Source organism: Vulpes vulpes, chromosome 11 (assembly GCF_048418805.1).
Source record: "Vulpes vulpes isolate BD-2025 chromosome 11, VulVul3, whole genome shotgun sequence".
Taxonomy (NCBI): domain Eukaryota; kingdom Metazoa; phylum Chordata; class Mammalia; order Carnivora; family Canidae; genus Vulpes; species Vulpes vulpes.
The window spans coordinates 14,576,518-14,592,361 of record NC_132790.1 but is presented as its reverse complement, the minus strand read 5'-3'; the positions used below and the strand labels follow the sequence as shown (position 1 = coordinate 14,592,361).

General features: G+C 53.5%; 1 protein-coding gene across 14 annotated transcripts in view; it reads left to right on the top strand.

Annotated features, from left to right (window-relative positions):
- The first annotated feature begins 1,472 nt into the window (after positions 1–1,472).
- Positions 1,473–15,844, top strand: part of LOC112927059 (F-actin-monooxygenase MICAL2) — a 136,402-nt gene continuing 122,030 nt past the window's right edge. For 9 of the 14 annotated variants that reach the window (XM_072725657.1, XM_072725656.1, XM_072725647.1 and 6 more), the window contains exon 1: positions 1,473–1,640. The gene's annotated coding sequence lies outside the window, so the exon portion shown is untranslated. Of the gene's footprint in view, positions 1,641–2,223; positions 2,756–15,844 lie in introns of those variants that run through there. The other 5 variants (XM_072725655.1, XM_072725653.1, XM_072725651.1 and 2 more) reach the window with 3 other exon arrangements.

Genomic DNA, 15,844 nt, shown 5'->3' with positions numbered 1-15,844 from the left:
CAGGAAGTTGACTGAACTCCGAAAATGCTAAGAGAGCTACCAGGTAGGACAATCCCCGGGAAAACCCAAAAGTCCTGGAGTAGGCTCACCTGGTAAGGGGCAGAGAGAACCAGATAAGGCCCAGGTTTGTTAGGGGCAAACTTCTGTTTGTACCTGCTTGGCAAGGAAACATGTAGACCTCTCTAGAGGGTGGTCCGGTGCTGCGGAAATTCCAGCAGCCTGGAGCCACAACACTCTTCTCTCACTGCCCAAGCTTGCCTGTTCTGCTCTCCTGGGTCAGCTCAGTTCCAAAAATATTTATTGATGCCTGCTCTGGGCCAAGCTGGTGATAGACCCTGAGCTCCAGAGGTGAGTAAGACACGGCTCCTGCCCTGGGGATCCCTGTTTCATGATCACTACTAAACCGGGGCGGTCTGCACAAGTTGTTGGTAGTATTTACAGCTTCCCACGACTTTACACCCCTCACTGGGCCCCACAGTGTTCACCCTGAGTTATCTGTAGATGGTGCTCTCTGCAGCTGAGGGGGTATGGGCAAGCCAGGAGCGTGGGCAGAGCAGAGACTCAGGCAGCCATTTGACAGCCAAGAGAAAAGGGTGCTTAGGTGATTTGACTAAGGTAGCCCCACCGCCCCTCTTCCCACCACCTGCATCCTTTTTTATTTTTATTATTTATTTATTTATTTATTTATTTATTTATTTATTTATTATTTTTTATTGGAGTTCACTTTGCCAACATATAACACCCAGTGCTCATCCCGCCAAGTGCCCCCCTCAGTGCCCATCACCCAGTCACCCCAACCCCCCCACTTCCCCTTCCACTACCCCTTGTTCATTTTCCAGAGTTATTATGCTGAGCGAAATAAGTCCATCCGAAAAGGACAAACATTATATGGTCTCATTCATTTGGGGGAATATAAAAGTTAGTGAAAGGGAATAAAGGGAAAGGAGTGAAACTATCAGTGAGGGTGACAAAACACGAGAGCCACCACCTGCATCCTAAGCAGGCCAGTCCAGGGGAGCGGAAGAGCCTATCAGCTAACAGGGCGCCTGGGGAAGCCCAGGGGAGTGGAGGGGCACAGCGAGGGGGGAGGGCCACAGTCCTTCCAGGACGGGCCATGCTGCTCTGCTGCTCGCTCGCTTGCAAAGGGGAAGCTGAGGCTCGCTCCCCAGCTGCCGGCCGAGGCGCAGCCCTGCCTCTCCCTTGACGCTAGGATGCGAGCGGCCAGGTCTTCGCAGCAGCTCCGTTTCGCCCCCTCCCCTCCCCGCCCCCGCCGGGCCGAGCCGCAGCGCCCCGAGCGCCCCGAGCCCGGCTCCCGCGCCCGGCCCCGGCCCACGTGCGCCCGCCGGCAGCCGCGCTGACAGCTGGCCCCGTGGGGGCGGGGCGGGCGCGCCCGGGGGCGGGCTCCGCGCCGCTGCGCCATTGGCCGCGGGCCCCGGGCGGGGGCGGGCCGCGCCCCCGGCTGCGCTGCGATTGGCCGCGGCCCCGGGGGCGGCTCCGGAGCGGGCGCTCCTCGCCGGGCCCAGCCTGCGCCGCCGCGTCTCCAGCTCCCGGCGCCGCAGGCCGCTGCGGGTCCCGGCCGCGGTCCGCGGGCCTCGGCGGAGGCGCAGCTGACCCGGGCTCGGCGGCCGGCGCGGATCCCGGTGAGGGCCCGGGTGCGGGGCTCCGGGAGGGGCGGGCCGGGGGGCCGGGCGGGGCCGGCAGGTGCGGCCGCAGCATCTCTCCCCGCGGACCCGGGGCGCGCGCGGGCAGGTGGCCGAGCCCGGGGAGCCTGGGGCTGCCCGGCAGGTCTCCGGGGGGGCTCGGGGCGCGCACCCCGAGCTGCTGCCTCCTGCGCCGCCGCAGCCCCAGACCCGCGACCCCGAGCCGAGCAGATCCCGAAGTCACGCGGAGGGGGCGCCACCGCGCCGCGCCCCGGGCCGGGCGTCCCCAAACTTTGCCCTCCCGGGATGCGGGCTCACGCCCCCCCTCCTCGGGCGCCCCGCTCCCCGCCGCGCTCCCCGCCCCGCTCCCTCCCTCCTGAGCAACAGGAAGTTGAGTGGGGCCGAATGTCAGCGGCCGGGCCGCCTGCGGCTGGGACCGGGCCGGGGCCGGGGCGAGGCCGGGGGCCGCGAGGTGGCCCGGGCGCCCGCAGCAGCCCTGGGGGCAGGCTCGAGCCCTGGCTGCCGGCCGCCGACCTGGCTCCGGGCCGGAGCGAGGGGGTTAACCTCATCCCGGGCCAGCCTCGGGCAGAGCCGGGAGTCGCCCTGGCTGGGTGGGGAGGAGGCGTGTTGAAACCAGAGCAGACGCGCGCCCCTTTGCCCAGCGTTAGTTCCGTGCCCTGGGTTCTGGGTTCTTCAGGCCCGAAGAGCTTTATCCGGAGCCCCCCGACCTCGCAGGACCCGGCCCGCAGTGCGCGGACCCTCTGGCTGTCAGCCTGGCTTCCTGCCTCTAGTCCTCTGTGGTTTCTGCGGAGGGTGAAGCCACTAACTGGCCCCCCCGTGGGCAGGTCCTCCGGAAAGAAAGCCGGAGTGGGTTGGCCCCCTGGTGTTTAGTGCCTGGTGCCCTGCTCCTGGGTCAGCTTGGTCCTCCTTCCCTATCCCGAGAGGGCGAGCCCAACAAGTGGGCCTCGAGTGTCCAGGGCAGCCGCAGCGGATGTTCCGGGCGGTAAGAACTTACCTTCGGACAGAAGACAGGTTTATTACCTGCCTGCCTACCGACAGGTCCTGCCCTGTGGCACCGTCGCAGCGGATTTCACGGTTACTCTCCAAAAACTCAGGTTTGCCCTCCTCGTTTCAGACGTGGGGAAATAGACCCCCAGGGAGGGTAAGTGGCCAAGGTCACCCAGGAAGTGGCTGAGCTCGGATTTGGACCGGGCTCGGCCAGAACTAAACCCGGGGTTCTTACTGCTGCCCCGTGGCTGCAGAGAGCGCCGTGCCCCAGGATCGTGGCTCTACTGTGCTGATTGGAGCCTCCTGGACTTTGAAAAGATTCTTAGGATTCAGAGGCTGCTGCTTTGGCAAAGCAGCAGAACTGACCCCGGTTAGCCCAGGTTGTTGAACCCGCAGACCACTCGCTCGCCCTGTCCGCCGGTCAGGGATGAATGGCTGGTAATGCTGTTCGGTCCTGCTCTAATGGGAAGGGGTCGACCTGCTGGTGTCTGGGAGCTGTCTGGGGGGTGGCGGTGGGAAGGAAGCCTGCCTGTGCCCGTTGACTTGGTCTTACCTCTGAAAGCTGGCTCCTGGGATGGTCTAGAAAGACTATTAAATAATCTCTACCTTAGATCCGATTCTAGTTTTGTTTGTTTTGTTTCGGGGCGACAGTTGTTGAGGTATATTGGTTATGGTTGTAAGGTGGTTGAGATCTTCAGTTTGAGCACACCTTCATAGAAAACGACATCACTCTCCTCCATGCCTCCTTCCTGCAAGTCCCGGAGCTCAGGCTTTCTGCTCATCCCTCTCTTCTCAGAGAAAATCATGATTAGCCCGATACCAACCAGTTGTCCTTCAGTAAACAGCATCTTATGGACTAAGGCTGGTTTTAGCTGTGTTCATTGGAGGCCCATTCCCAGGAGCTGCAAGGAGAGGAGGAACAGCTGCGGAACCCTCCTCTGCCTCTAATTGGGGTGTGTCTCTTCTCTCGGCCCATGTCCTTACCCTCATCTGGGTGTGCCTGTCAACCATGGACCTGCCCCTTTCACTTCCTGATTTTGAAGGGGAGAGGTCCTGCCTTCTTGGTGCAGAGCCTTGATTCTGGCGGGAGGGGTAGGGTATGGATGCAGTAAGATTTGGGCTGAACATTGCTCACTTTAGAAGCCCTGCCAGGGCTACAAGTCTATTGTTTTAAGAGCCAGGGAAGGGAATACTGTTTATCATGCTGGGACTTTTCATCGTTTATATCACTAGGTTCCCCCACATTAGCCCTCCAAAGAAGTAGCTGGGTTGTCCCCATTTTACAGATGAGGAGACTGAGACTGGGGGAAGGTTAAAACTCCCTCCCCTCCCCATCTTTCACATCGCCAGCGAGTAACTAAGCTAGGATCCTGGTCTCAGTCTGTATGAATGAGATTTATGAGGTGAGTTAAGTATTGAAGGAAGCAGAAAAAAAGCAGAAAAAGCCCGTGGGCTGTGCTCTGTGCTCTGGAGGGTTGGTGCGTGCAGCTCCTCTGCTGCACTCACTATTCCCCAACTTCTGTAGTAATTCTTTATGACCATGGCTTCCCACCCCACTGTGAAATGGCTTTTAGAACACTCGCAAAACTTAACAGATTTCTTTCCTGGTTCCTACAGATCCTCCTCGCTCTTTGCTCCGTATTCCCTTATTCCCTTAGCCTTTTGTACCAGTCTTCATTAAGCCGTCCACCACGATGTACTGCAGTCCTGTTTTAACCCATCCACGGACATCTTCAAACACAAAAATAGAATCGTCTAGTGAGCCCCACATACTCATTATCTAGTTCAACAGTCATCAAGATTGTGCTGGGCTGGCTTCATGTCTCTCTTTTTCTCCCCTCCTCTCCTTTGTGAAGTATTTTAAAGCAAATCTCTGAAAATCATGTCATTTTTGCCCCTATCTAATCCAGTATGTATCTATTTGTAAAAAAAATGTTGTTGTTTTTTTCTTCATAACCGATTACCATTCTTGCATGTAATGAAGTTCACAGTAGTACTTCGGTCTCATCTGACCATATTCAGAGTTCCCTGATTGTCTCAGAAAGGACCTTCGTAGCTGGTTTGTTCGAATCAGGATCCAAGTGTGCATGCTGCATTTGGTAGCTAGTCCTTTTATGCCTGTTTTAATCTGGAGCAGCTTCCCCTCCAGTTTTTTAACCAGCCATGACCCTCTGGCTTAAGCGCCCAGCTAGCTCCCGCACTGGCCAGCACACCCCTGGAGGCTGGAATCCACCGCTGTGGCGAACTGGATCCCCGTGTGGCATCTGGGATGGGGCAGAGGCTTGCAGAGCATCTGTCCAGTGGTGTCGCCGCCACTCAGGCAATGCATTTTGAGTGAATGGACCCTGTCCCGGGTTTGTGTGACTGCCCGTGACTGTGTTTAGATAAGAGGTCTAAAAAAAAGATGACTTGCTCGCGTGTGGAGGTTTCCTCAGCAAGCGTCAGTCTGTAAACATCGTGAAATAATAGGAGAACTATTTGCTGTGCTCACTGCACTGCTCTAGTTTGTGGTGGGGAGCCCAGATGGCTGCCTTTGTGCCCCAGTCAGCAACTGGTCTCCCCCCGCCCCCAACGCCCTCCCCATCATCTGTGGGGCAGACGGGGACTGAGGTCATTTCTGCTAGAGCTTGGAATCCCTACTTACTCGGCCACAGGCATCACCACGTTCTGACCCAGACGCTTGGCACGTGGGCTGCACGGAGAACTCTGCACACCTCTGTCTGGGCAGCCGCCCTTCCCTGGGCCTTCACACGCCTCCTCGGACCTGCCCCACACCTGGCCACCTGTGGAGCCTTTCTCAAATCCCTATTCGTCGGCAGCTGGCCAGTTGGGACAGACCACAAACACTTATGACCTTTCAGTATCTTGTCCGAATTTGTGGTGAAGGGATAGTGTCACCTCTGGTACCTTTGTGGGCATCCTGATGAAGGAGACTGGCAGCTCGGGAGGGAGGGAAGAGGTATGTCTCACTCCTGCTGGATTCCCTGTCAAATCGCCATAAGGTCTGGCCCACCGAGGAGGGGCCCCTCCTCCTGTGCAAACAGCCCTCAGAATGAACAATTGTTTTGTCTTCCTTTTGTTTTTGTTGTTGTTTGTTTTGTCTTGTCCCCCCCCATATAGTCTTTTCCACTAGTTAGAAATATAACAGAATTTTTAAATCCTTCTTTAAAAAAAAAAAAAAGATTTCATTTATTTATCCACGAGAGACAGAGAGAGAGAGAGAGAGAGGCAGAGACACAGGCAGAGGGAGAAGCAGGGTCCATGCAGGGAGCCCGATGTGGGACTCGATCGGGGGTCTCCAGGATCACTCCCTGGGCTGAAGGCAGCGCTAAACCGCCGAGCCACCCGGGCTGCCATAAATCCTTCTTTTTTGATGGCAGTGCTAGAGTTGATTCTTTTTCCTTTATCTTTTGTCATCTTTTGAGTATTTTCCCAAAATGTTCACAAGAAAAACTTTTTTTTTCTAATGGAAAACCCAAGAATTTGTTTTTTTTTCCTCTTAAAAAGAAAATTTTCTTCAATGTGGATGGTTAGACAAAATTATACATGGATTTTGTGTGGCTGTGGATGTGAACAAGGTCACAGAGCCATTGGGATCTTGATATTTGCTTGTTTTATTTGTTTGTTTTATGAGTTATCCTATAGAACTTTACCTGGGTTTCCACAAATTAGAGAATAAAGAAAGCTGGGACTTCAGAGATAGGAAGCCATGGAACCCATGCAGCCTCATCCTCTCTCCTATTTTACCTCCTCCCTTTCCCCTTTCCTTCCTGAGAATGAAATCATTCTAATGGTAGGCTCTTGATTTTGATTTTTTTTACTCAGGGGAGGTTGAGCTCTCAGAGGAACACAGAATGACATGGTCATTAAGGCAAGGTCGGCAGGGCAGAGCTTCAGGCCGGGATGGCCTGTCTTGTCCTCTTGGGAAAGTGCCTGATAGCCAAACACCCCGCTCAGCTCACTTTGGGGGGCGGGGGGCCCTGACCGCTCCCTCCACCATTTCTGTTTCCTCCCTGCATCTTCTCCAGAGGTAGAAAACATGACTGGTCTGCACTGATAAGTCTCCTCCTTTCTAAAAGCACCGATCATCTGGTCTCACAAACTCAGGGCTGGCAGGGATGATAGGGGACGTGGGGCCCTCTGGTCGCAAACAGACTTTCACTGCAAGGCCAGATCATGGTAATATCTGATTTTTGAGACCCTTCCCTTCTCTGTTAGCTGCTGAGGAAGGATCCATTGCTGTGCCCCATATGAAGGGCAGGGCTGGTATCGTTTCTTAAATGCAATTGCTCTGCACCCTTCACACACCTAAATACTATCGTAGATCATCCTAGGAAAATGTGGCCTGTCGCCCTGGTGGCTGGCAGGGAATTGTGTGTGGACGGTGCTGGTGTGTTTTTAAGGTTGGGCTTGTGGTGCGTTCTTTATTTGCAGTAGTGGTTCTCTCCCCTGAGGGTCAGGGTAATTTCCGTGCCTGCACCCCACCCCGAATCCCCACCTCACAGCGGAGGGGTGCCCCCCCCCCCCCATCCCTGGCTGCATTTGCATTCCTTCCTAGGCCTGGTCAGATTTCTCTGTGGGGAATACACAGGTAAAGGCGGTCTCCTTTTGGAGGAGGGACTTGTTTCCTGCTGCTTTGGGGGTCAGGTCCCCCCCCCCCCCCCCCCCCCCCCCCCCCCCCGCCTAGGGGGATGTCCCGAGCAGATATCCTCTCTGCTGGCAGCAAGAGGAGGGTTGCAAGGAGCTGGACGGTGGCTTTGGATCTCCAAGCTGCCACCGCCACCAGAGAAGGTTGTGAGCTCCTGACACACCCAGTCCAGAGGCCCAGCCCAGCCGTGCCAGAGGCAGGAGTGGGAGTTTCAGAACATCCCGTCCTGGCCTTGCCGCTGTCTATCAATGTGCTGCAGCAGATGCGGAAACCACGGCTTTGCTCTGGTGACTCTGAATGGCTGGCCTGGGCTACTTATCTGGGTACTGATTGTAACGAGTGAAGATTTGCAGGATCTCAGGGTTTCACTTGTACCCGGGGCCAGGAGATGAAGTGTAGGGGAGGATGGAGAGGTTTCAGGAAAAAGCTGCTCAGACCTTTTGGTTCCTGGGAGAGCTGCTGCCTGGAGCAGAGCAGGCCCAGGGCCTGCCGGGGGGCCTGCTAGAGCCGCTGAGCCCTCTGTCGGGTAACAGTTCATCCTGGAAGAGCAGGAGGGGGTACTGAGGTTAGGACGCTGAGGTCATGGCTGCTGTGAAGTCAGAGCGCCGGTGGTAGCTCCTGTATTAGGACAGCGAGCTTTTTGCACAGCTTGATGCAAAGGTGAGGTGAGGAGACCACTGCAGGAAGGAGGTAGGGGTCTGATCGCAGATGAAAGGGAAAACAGAAGAGAGGAATAGACAGGGCCATGGGGGAGGCCTCTTTCTAGACTTCAGAGTGACGACTAGGTCCATTTCTTTTCTCAGGGAACGTCCTGTGGGGCCTGTGCAAATGGTCAAGGCCTTGGGGACCATGGGGTCCATGCCAGGAGAACTGCTCAGCTGCCTGCCTGCAGCTGCCAGACAGGACTGTTGGGTAGGAAGGAGGAGGCTCTGGATGAGGTCTCAGGCTTGTTCTGGATTCTAGGTTTGTGGCAGCCAAGGGCCCGGCACTCCTGCTCGCTCCGGATTTCCATCTCTCGCCTGGGCGTGTCTGTTATCTTGTACCTGACATCATGGACTCTCTTAAAAAATGACTCACCCACCCACACAGAGACACACATGCACAGGGATGCAGCCCCCCCCCCCCCCCCCCCCCATGCACAGACGGTGGCAACCTACTCATTCACTCAGGACAAAGGTCATCCAATGAAAAGTCTCTCTTCTTCCTGTCCTCCAGCTCTCCTCTCTCTTCCTCAGTGGCATCTGCTGTCACTAGTCTCCTGTGGATCCTGGCAGCAGAATCCAGGCATCGATTCGCACCCGTCTCCCCCTTGGCTCCTCTTTGGACCTGCTGGGAAGCAACCAGGATGAGGAGTGGCAGGGCCCACAGGGCTCCTGAGGCTCGGTGGTTACTTAAATTAGCCAAAGCTTGAATAGTGCCCCTCCCCCCCTACTTTGCCACCTCTCCCCATGCAGAATTTCCATGTGTTAGATTTGTGGGTGCAGAGAGCCTGGGTGTTGAGAATACACCTCAGGGGCCTGTTCTGGATATAGGTGATATAGGCACAAACAGGCAGTCCCACAAAGACAGACCTGGGTTCGAATCCCAGCTGTGCGGCCTCGGGCAAGTCCATGAACACTAGTATTTTAGTCTATATAAAGGAGGTCATTACATCTATCTCAAGGGGTTGATGTAGATATGGAATTAAAATAGTTGTTTGTGAAGCACCTTGCATAGATAGGCACTCAGAAATATCTTCCACTTTTAAGGAGTGACCCATTTTCAGAACAAATGACACTGGCCTGGAATCATCTGGATGCCTTCCTGGAAATTCTCTTGGTGGGTTCCTGAGCTCTTATTTCCCTGCAGAAGGCAGCCAGTTCTCCATTTTCTGTCCAGTTGAGCTCCTCCCCACCTCCTCCCGCCCTGGGGAGCCTAGCCTGTCCGCAGCACCACCTCTTTCTGTGTCCCTCCCCAACCCCGCTGGTGAGCAGGACGCTGCTGGCCGCCTGGGGAGGGCTCTGGGCTGTTTATGGCTGCTCTCCGGAGTGTTTATGTTGTGATCTCTTCAGAAGCTCCTAGCAGATGTCTGGTTATTGCTGAAACTTCATCTTTATCTTCAGCACGAGAGAAGAGAGAGGCTATTTTTAAAGATGTTTAATTGGCATGGCTGCACAGAGCGGCCTAGATTGCCTCCAAGCTTTATTCTGCATCGCTCCTGCTCTTTACCCGCTCTGAAACCTTCCGATCCAGGCTGAGAGACCTTATATGTCCTGATTTTAGAGCAGCACTTAAATTTGGCAAGCAGTTGTAATCTCTTAAAAAGGTAGGTCAGGAAAGCAAAGGCGACCAGCTGTCTTTTTCCAGGCTGGGACAGATGGCAGCGTGAATGAGGAGCATTTCTGTGTCCATAGATACCAACACCTGCCTCCAGTTCTGACCCTTCCTTTCACCTGTGGTGGTGCACCCTTTCCCCCTCCTCCCCCGGCTGCCTGCTGACCCGCTGGGAGATCTTTAACATTGCCTTTCCCTTCGGACCCAGGTGGGGTTCAAGGTGAGTCGGGAGAGGAACTAGGGTAGGCTCAAATGATACTGACCTCCCGGGAGGGAGGGAGAGAGATGGAGGCCGTGAGTCACAGGACTTTGGGATGTCAGACTGGAAGGGCCCTCTGAGATCATCCAGCTCTCACTCCTGCCACAGTGGTTTTTACTTATGGGGAACCCAAAGCTCAGGGGTCTGTTGGTACTGAGCAGAAGCCAGGGAGCCGCGGTTCCTTGCTCAAGGTCACGCAGCCAGATGGGAGTCAAGTCTCTTCTCCCTCCACCATTTCTGCTAAGCCGTGATCTTGTGGTTTGTCTTGGGCAGCTTTAATTGCACTTGGCCTTCCCTTTTGCGGACAGAGCCCCTCCCCTTTCTCACAGCTCTGGCATTCTTCGAATTTAGGATGTGTACACTTGTAGCACTGGCTTGCTCAATTGCTTGGTGCAAGATCCTTTGTCATCAAAAATATCTCCTCCAGAGCCTCGGAGGTAAAATTCTCACCTTTGTTTTCAGCAGGCCCTTATAAAAAATACAGAATTTAATGGCGAAGGATAGGTTGACAGATTAGTTTATCTCTGATTAGCTGTCAGCTGAGGCTGAACCTAAGGGGATGAGTCATCTGGGAAGAGGTGCAGGAGGGAATCGGGACTGTAAATAAGGTGCCGTCAGGCAGGGCATGGAGCAACATGGCCAAGGCTCTTGAGCTCAGTGTGTAGCTGCTGTGCTGGGGATGCTGCGATGAATTACAGGAGCAGAGCCCCAGCCTAATGCGTGGAGGTGCATAGACAACTTACCCATATATCAAGGTAGAGTGTTGAATGTGCTTTGGAGAGCCTCATGGTGGAATCAGGGAGGGTTTCCTAGAGGAGGTGGCCCTTAGTGGTTGAGGTGGGCCTTGGAAAAATAGAATTTCCAAAGGCAGAGATGGCCAGAGGTTTAGCACCAAAAAATGTTGGAAAAGTGAAGGCACATTCAGGATGCCACATGGTAGAAACATGGGGGCTGCCTAGGGGGCACTGTGGAAGCTGTGGAAGGCTGGAATCTGGCCAGCCCTGAGTGCTAGGGGCTGCGTAGGGGGGTTTCTGCAGGTATCAGGTGTTCGCAGAGCATTGTGGGCCAGCCTCTGAAGGGACTTATTCTCCCTTCCTTGGGGTCTCACAAGCACCTGAATATCCCCTTCAGGTGGGTGCTGCACACTTTGGGTTTATGTCCCCCGTGGAGACACGTGGGCATGCGTGTGGGGCATAACTTATGTCTCCAGGCAGCTGGAACATGCAGGGGCTGGGCTGACTCCCCAGCCTTCCCCCCCAACCCCAGCCCTCTGGACACCTGGCCATGGGGAGAGGACAGAAGCTGAGCTCAGCTGCCACCAGTTCCAGTGTTAACCTGGCAGGTGGGAGGCATGGCAACCTGGTGCCCCTAAGGCTTTGACATTTGAGCAGGGTTGCCAGCACCTGTTCTCTGCCATATAGGCCTCAGAAACACCCTCGATGTATGTGATGGAATAAATAAATTGCTCCTACAGGCAGCAAATGACATGAGTTCAGCTCCCCTGGAGCTATTGTCGGGGTGGGGTGGGGCGGGTAGGGCACCGAACCAGCTTTCATCTTTCTTTCTTCTAGTATCGGTGCTACCAAAATGAGACCACATTGGTTCATTGATTGATCAGTTAATTGTTCAGTTTATTCCTTCTGCAACGGAGACTTCTGGAGTTTCCTTTATCTGACCCACGTTGTCACACTGACCATGGTTTTCAGAGTTGTAAGACCTTAGTTTGGCCAGCCATTTGCTTTCACTGAGCTTCAAGTTTCTCTTCTGATAGGAGTGATAAGGGATCCCTGGGTGGCGCAGCGGTTTGGCGCCTGCCTTTGGCCCAGGGCGTGATCCTGGAGACCCAGGATCGAATCCCACGTCGGACTCCCGGGGCATGGAGCCTGTTTCTCCCTCTGCCTGTGTCTCTGCCTCTCTCTCTCTCTCTCTGTGACTATCATAAATAAATAAAAATTAAAAAAAAATCCTTTAAAAAGATAGGAGTGATAATATCCACCTCTCAGGGCGGCTGTGAGGATTAAATGGGGCAACGTAGGTAGCCCACCTATGGTGGTGCCTGCTACGCGGCGTGTATAGAGGAGGCCCATCCAATTCCAGCCCATCCCCGAATTGGCCCACAGGAGTCTGAGAGCATAGACATGGACGGGGCTCCTCTTTGCTTCTGGCCTCCCAGTCAGTACTGTTCCCTGAGTGTGAACTACCTTTAAGTAGTGACTTTTTAAGAGAATGGCTCCATCAAAGCACCTACATGTGCGATGAAGAAAGATGAAGCACCTTTCCCTTTGTGGTGAGATCTCCTCCATCAGACCTTGGAGCCACAGGGCTGTTCCCGTTGGTGTTAGATTTCCCCACGTGGTGGCCCAGCCTGGGCTTGCACATCAGAGCTGACCTGTTCCATCTTTGGGCAGCTCCTCTCTGTCACCTCCCTGATGGCTCCCGATAGCTTCTGGCATTTGGTCCCAGTCTTCCTTCTTGGAAGCCACAGGGAACGAGTCTCCTCTTTCCCTCCACACGTCAGCTCCTCAGATACAGTTTTGGAATCCAGTCTGCGATACCACCCATCGGAAGGTGTACCACTGTTTCGCGTACCTTCAGGAAAGAAAAAAGTGCTTCCAGTTAAATTGTGGAACAATCCTTTGTGATCACCGAAAAGTTGTATATTTCCTGAAAGAACCCTTTTAGCCTTTTTTTTTTAATTTAAATTTTTATTTATTTTTTCCCGTTTAGACTTTGGATAGAAGTTTGTATCCCATAACACTTGTATGTACAGAAAAAGGAAGACAAGTTGGATAAGCCTTTTCTAAACCATCTGTAGTTTCAGAACGTGACTCTTCCAAGGCACTTTTTGACTCAGCCATCTTTGTGGCCCTTCTGACGCATTATTATATTTTGGTCAAGTGGTGATGCTTTTCTTCATCTTACTTAGATGTTAAGGGGCTAGAAGTTACACTCTGCTTTCAGAGATTTTATGATTGAAAAAATACGCATCTTCTCATTAGTTAAACATGATACTGGTAAACAAGAGGCAGATTAGTAAAGATTAGTAGTAGAACAAAAGGGAGCCCTCTTGTTCTCTCTTAAGTCTTCCAGATTAGTCTGTGATGTGAGTTCAGTTCTTTTTACCTTCTCTGTGGTTCTCCTCTGAGCAAACTCCCATTTGTTCATATTTTTCTCCTACCCTGAGGGCAGCGCCCAGACCATATGTGGTTTTCGTGGTATTCACCTCCCTAGTTTAGGCCATTCTACTCCTCTTAATGCAGCCCAAGATCTCAGCAGCTTTTCTGGCAGCTACATCACAACCTCCACTCACTGACGTTTACTGCTGACCTGATGTTTTTAACACGTGGTATTGCTAAGCTGCATCTTCTCTGTCCTAAACGTGTGTGGCTTTAGAACTTCAATGCGGAGCCTCCTATTTTGCTCCCATCTGATTCAGAACAACCATTTCTGTTAAATTTCAGCTTTGTTAAATTCGGTGCAACCATGTTCCATTGGGCTCTTTCAGGATCCTCTTCAAGTATGCCTTCCATATCTTTGCTGGAGGGGAGGCGGGGAGGGAGGTGGTGGGGGATGGGGGTAACTGGGAGATGGGCAGTAAGGAGGGTACCTGACATGATGAGCTTGGGGTGTTATCACTACAGATGGATCACTGAACTCTACCTCTGAAACCAATAATACATTATATGTTAATTAATTGAACTCCTTCCATAGCATCACCCGAGTTGCTGATAAAATGCTTATCAGGAGAGAGCCCCCTGGCAGGCTACTAGAGCCTTCCCCTCAGGCAACATGAAATCTTCCATCAACCTGTTTTGGGAATGGCTGTCCAGGCTGCTCCTTTCCTGAGTCACTGTCCGTTTGCTTTTCTGACTTCCGACCAGTTGTCTTCTTGAATCTGGATATGCCATGGCTATTGCAATCTTCCATCTGCCACACAAGTATCCCCTCACAGAACGAAGTGGACTCTGGTTAACAGCACATGTTGACAGTTCCCGGAGGGCCCCGAGACCGCTTTCGGGTGTCCCCAGGCTGCCCCGCAGAGATGCAGCAGGAGTTCAGCGGTCTCATCTGCAAGAGTTCCCAATGCTCTGGGCCAAGGGACTTACAGTCACTGAAAATATCCAAATATATGTATTTTAAAAACCAAGCTTGTCCCCCATCCCAGCTCCCTTTCTCATTTTGGTGTTGGATCTTTGTCAGTCTAAAGATGGCTCTTTTACAGATGGGCCCCTATGCACCTGGAGTGGAACCGAGGTCTGACTTCCCAGGGCCCCTCTGTGGCTCTGGACCCCTTGGGTCAAGAAGACCTCCCCAGATCTTTCTGCCCTCTGCCCTCTGCCCTCTGCTGTGCTTGCATCCTCTGGTTGACACAGGGACAGGCCTCGCATTACTGTCTTAGGGCTTTCTTGGTTATGCATCCTTCTTCCAGTGATGGGACGCTTTCAGTGATGGGGTTTTTAAACAACTGGCCTTGTCAAGGGCCCCCTGGTGCAACCACATGGTTCCTCTCTGCACCATGTTACATAGTAGTTGTCTGTGTGCCAAGGGCAGGTATCAGGGCTTTGTAAACATAAACTCCTTTGATTCTTGTGCCAAGCCCCTGAGGTAGATGTTGTCATTTGCCCCACTTACCAATGAGGAAATGAAGGCACAGAGGGGTTAAGTGATTTGCTCACGGTTTCACAGTTCGGGGAAGAGGGGGAGTTGGAGTCTCGCCAGCGTGTCCCCAGACTGTTCCCAAAGTTTATGGTGAGCGGCCTGCACCCCAAAAGGCTCCTCGCCCCACCCTCCTCCTCCTCCTCCTCATCTCCCTTCCTCCCCTTCCCTCCTCCTCACCACTCCTCCGCCCTCACTCCCTGGTGGAACTGGAACTGCTTTTCAGAGTCTGAATCATGGACTTCCTCAATCTCTGGTCCTTCCGTGCTCCCAGCCATTTGAAGTCTGTGAGAGTCTCTGGCGCCAACTTCCCCTTCTTGGTCTCCCAACAAATTTCGGAGGAAATGATTGCTTTTCCTCCACAGTTCCTCCGGCCTCCTGGTCACTAACCCATTCTGCCGTTGTTGTGGGAATCAGGTTAGTCCTGTTTCTATGGATACTTCCTCCCTGTTCTGGAAGGTGAGGCCAGCCAGGAGATTTCAGCCAGTGGGGTTTCAGCCCTTGGCTGTGGCGTCTCCCACTCGCCCCCCACACCCCCCACCTGCCCCACCTGAGCTCTTCCCTGGCTGGGCTGAGATCCCATCAGCAGCTGACCCCCATGCCCCCACCCCCCACCCCCAGGGACCTTCCCATTATGGCTTCGTTCTTCTCTGAGCACACACCTGTGTTCTCCAGAACATTTTCCTTTGTTTCATGCTTTTTTGTTGTTGTTATGTAGAGATCCTCTGTCTCCCATCCCAAGTCTGTTCCTTGAAGAGATAAAAGCTGGCCACGGAGAGGTGTGTATCAGTCACTAAAGAAAAGAACAAACATTTATATCTGCGTGTACACACATAAACATTGTCAGGGATGCAGCGCAAGCCACTCGTGAGAGCGGCTCCCTGGTTCAGCGTGGGGGCAGGCCGGGCAGATGCCGTAGAAGGCACACATTTCCTGGGTGCTTTTGTGAGTTTTGACTTTCGAATGTATTTCCTACTCTAAATTAAAAAAGAAAAGAAAAGAAACAAAAAACCCAATGACAGACTACCTGGGACTCCTGCTTGGTGAATTGTGGAAAGAGTGTGACTCACCTGGTTGAGTCAGGGGCTAGTGACAGCCCACTGACCTTGCAGGAGGGATGCAAGGGGACCCTCTTCTACAGTCTGGTACACAGAGGGTCTGAGTAAACTGCCTCCCCCTGGACTCTCTTCTTTGAAGCTCAGAAGTAACTTGAGACTTTGCTGCCACTTGTAATCACGGTTTACTAAGAGCCCGTGCTTCACAGGTGCGCGTGAGCCTCAAGTGTTGGTTTTTTGCTGTGACTCCCCTAAAATTCCCACC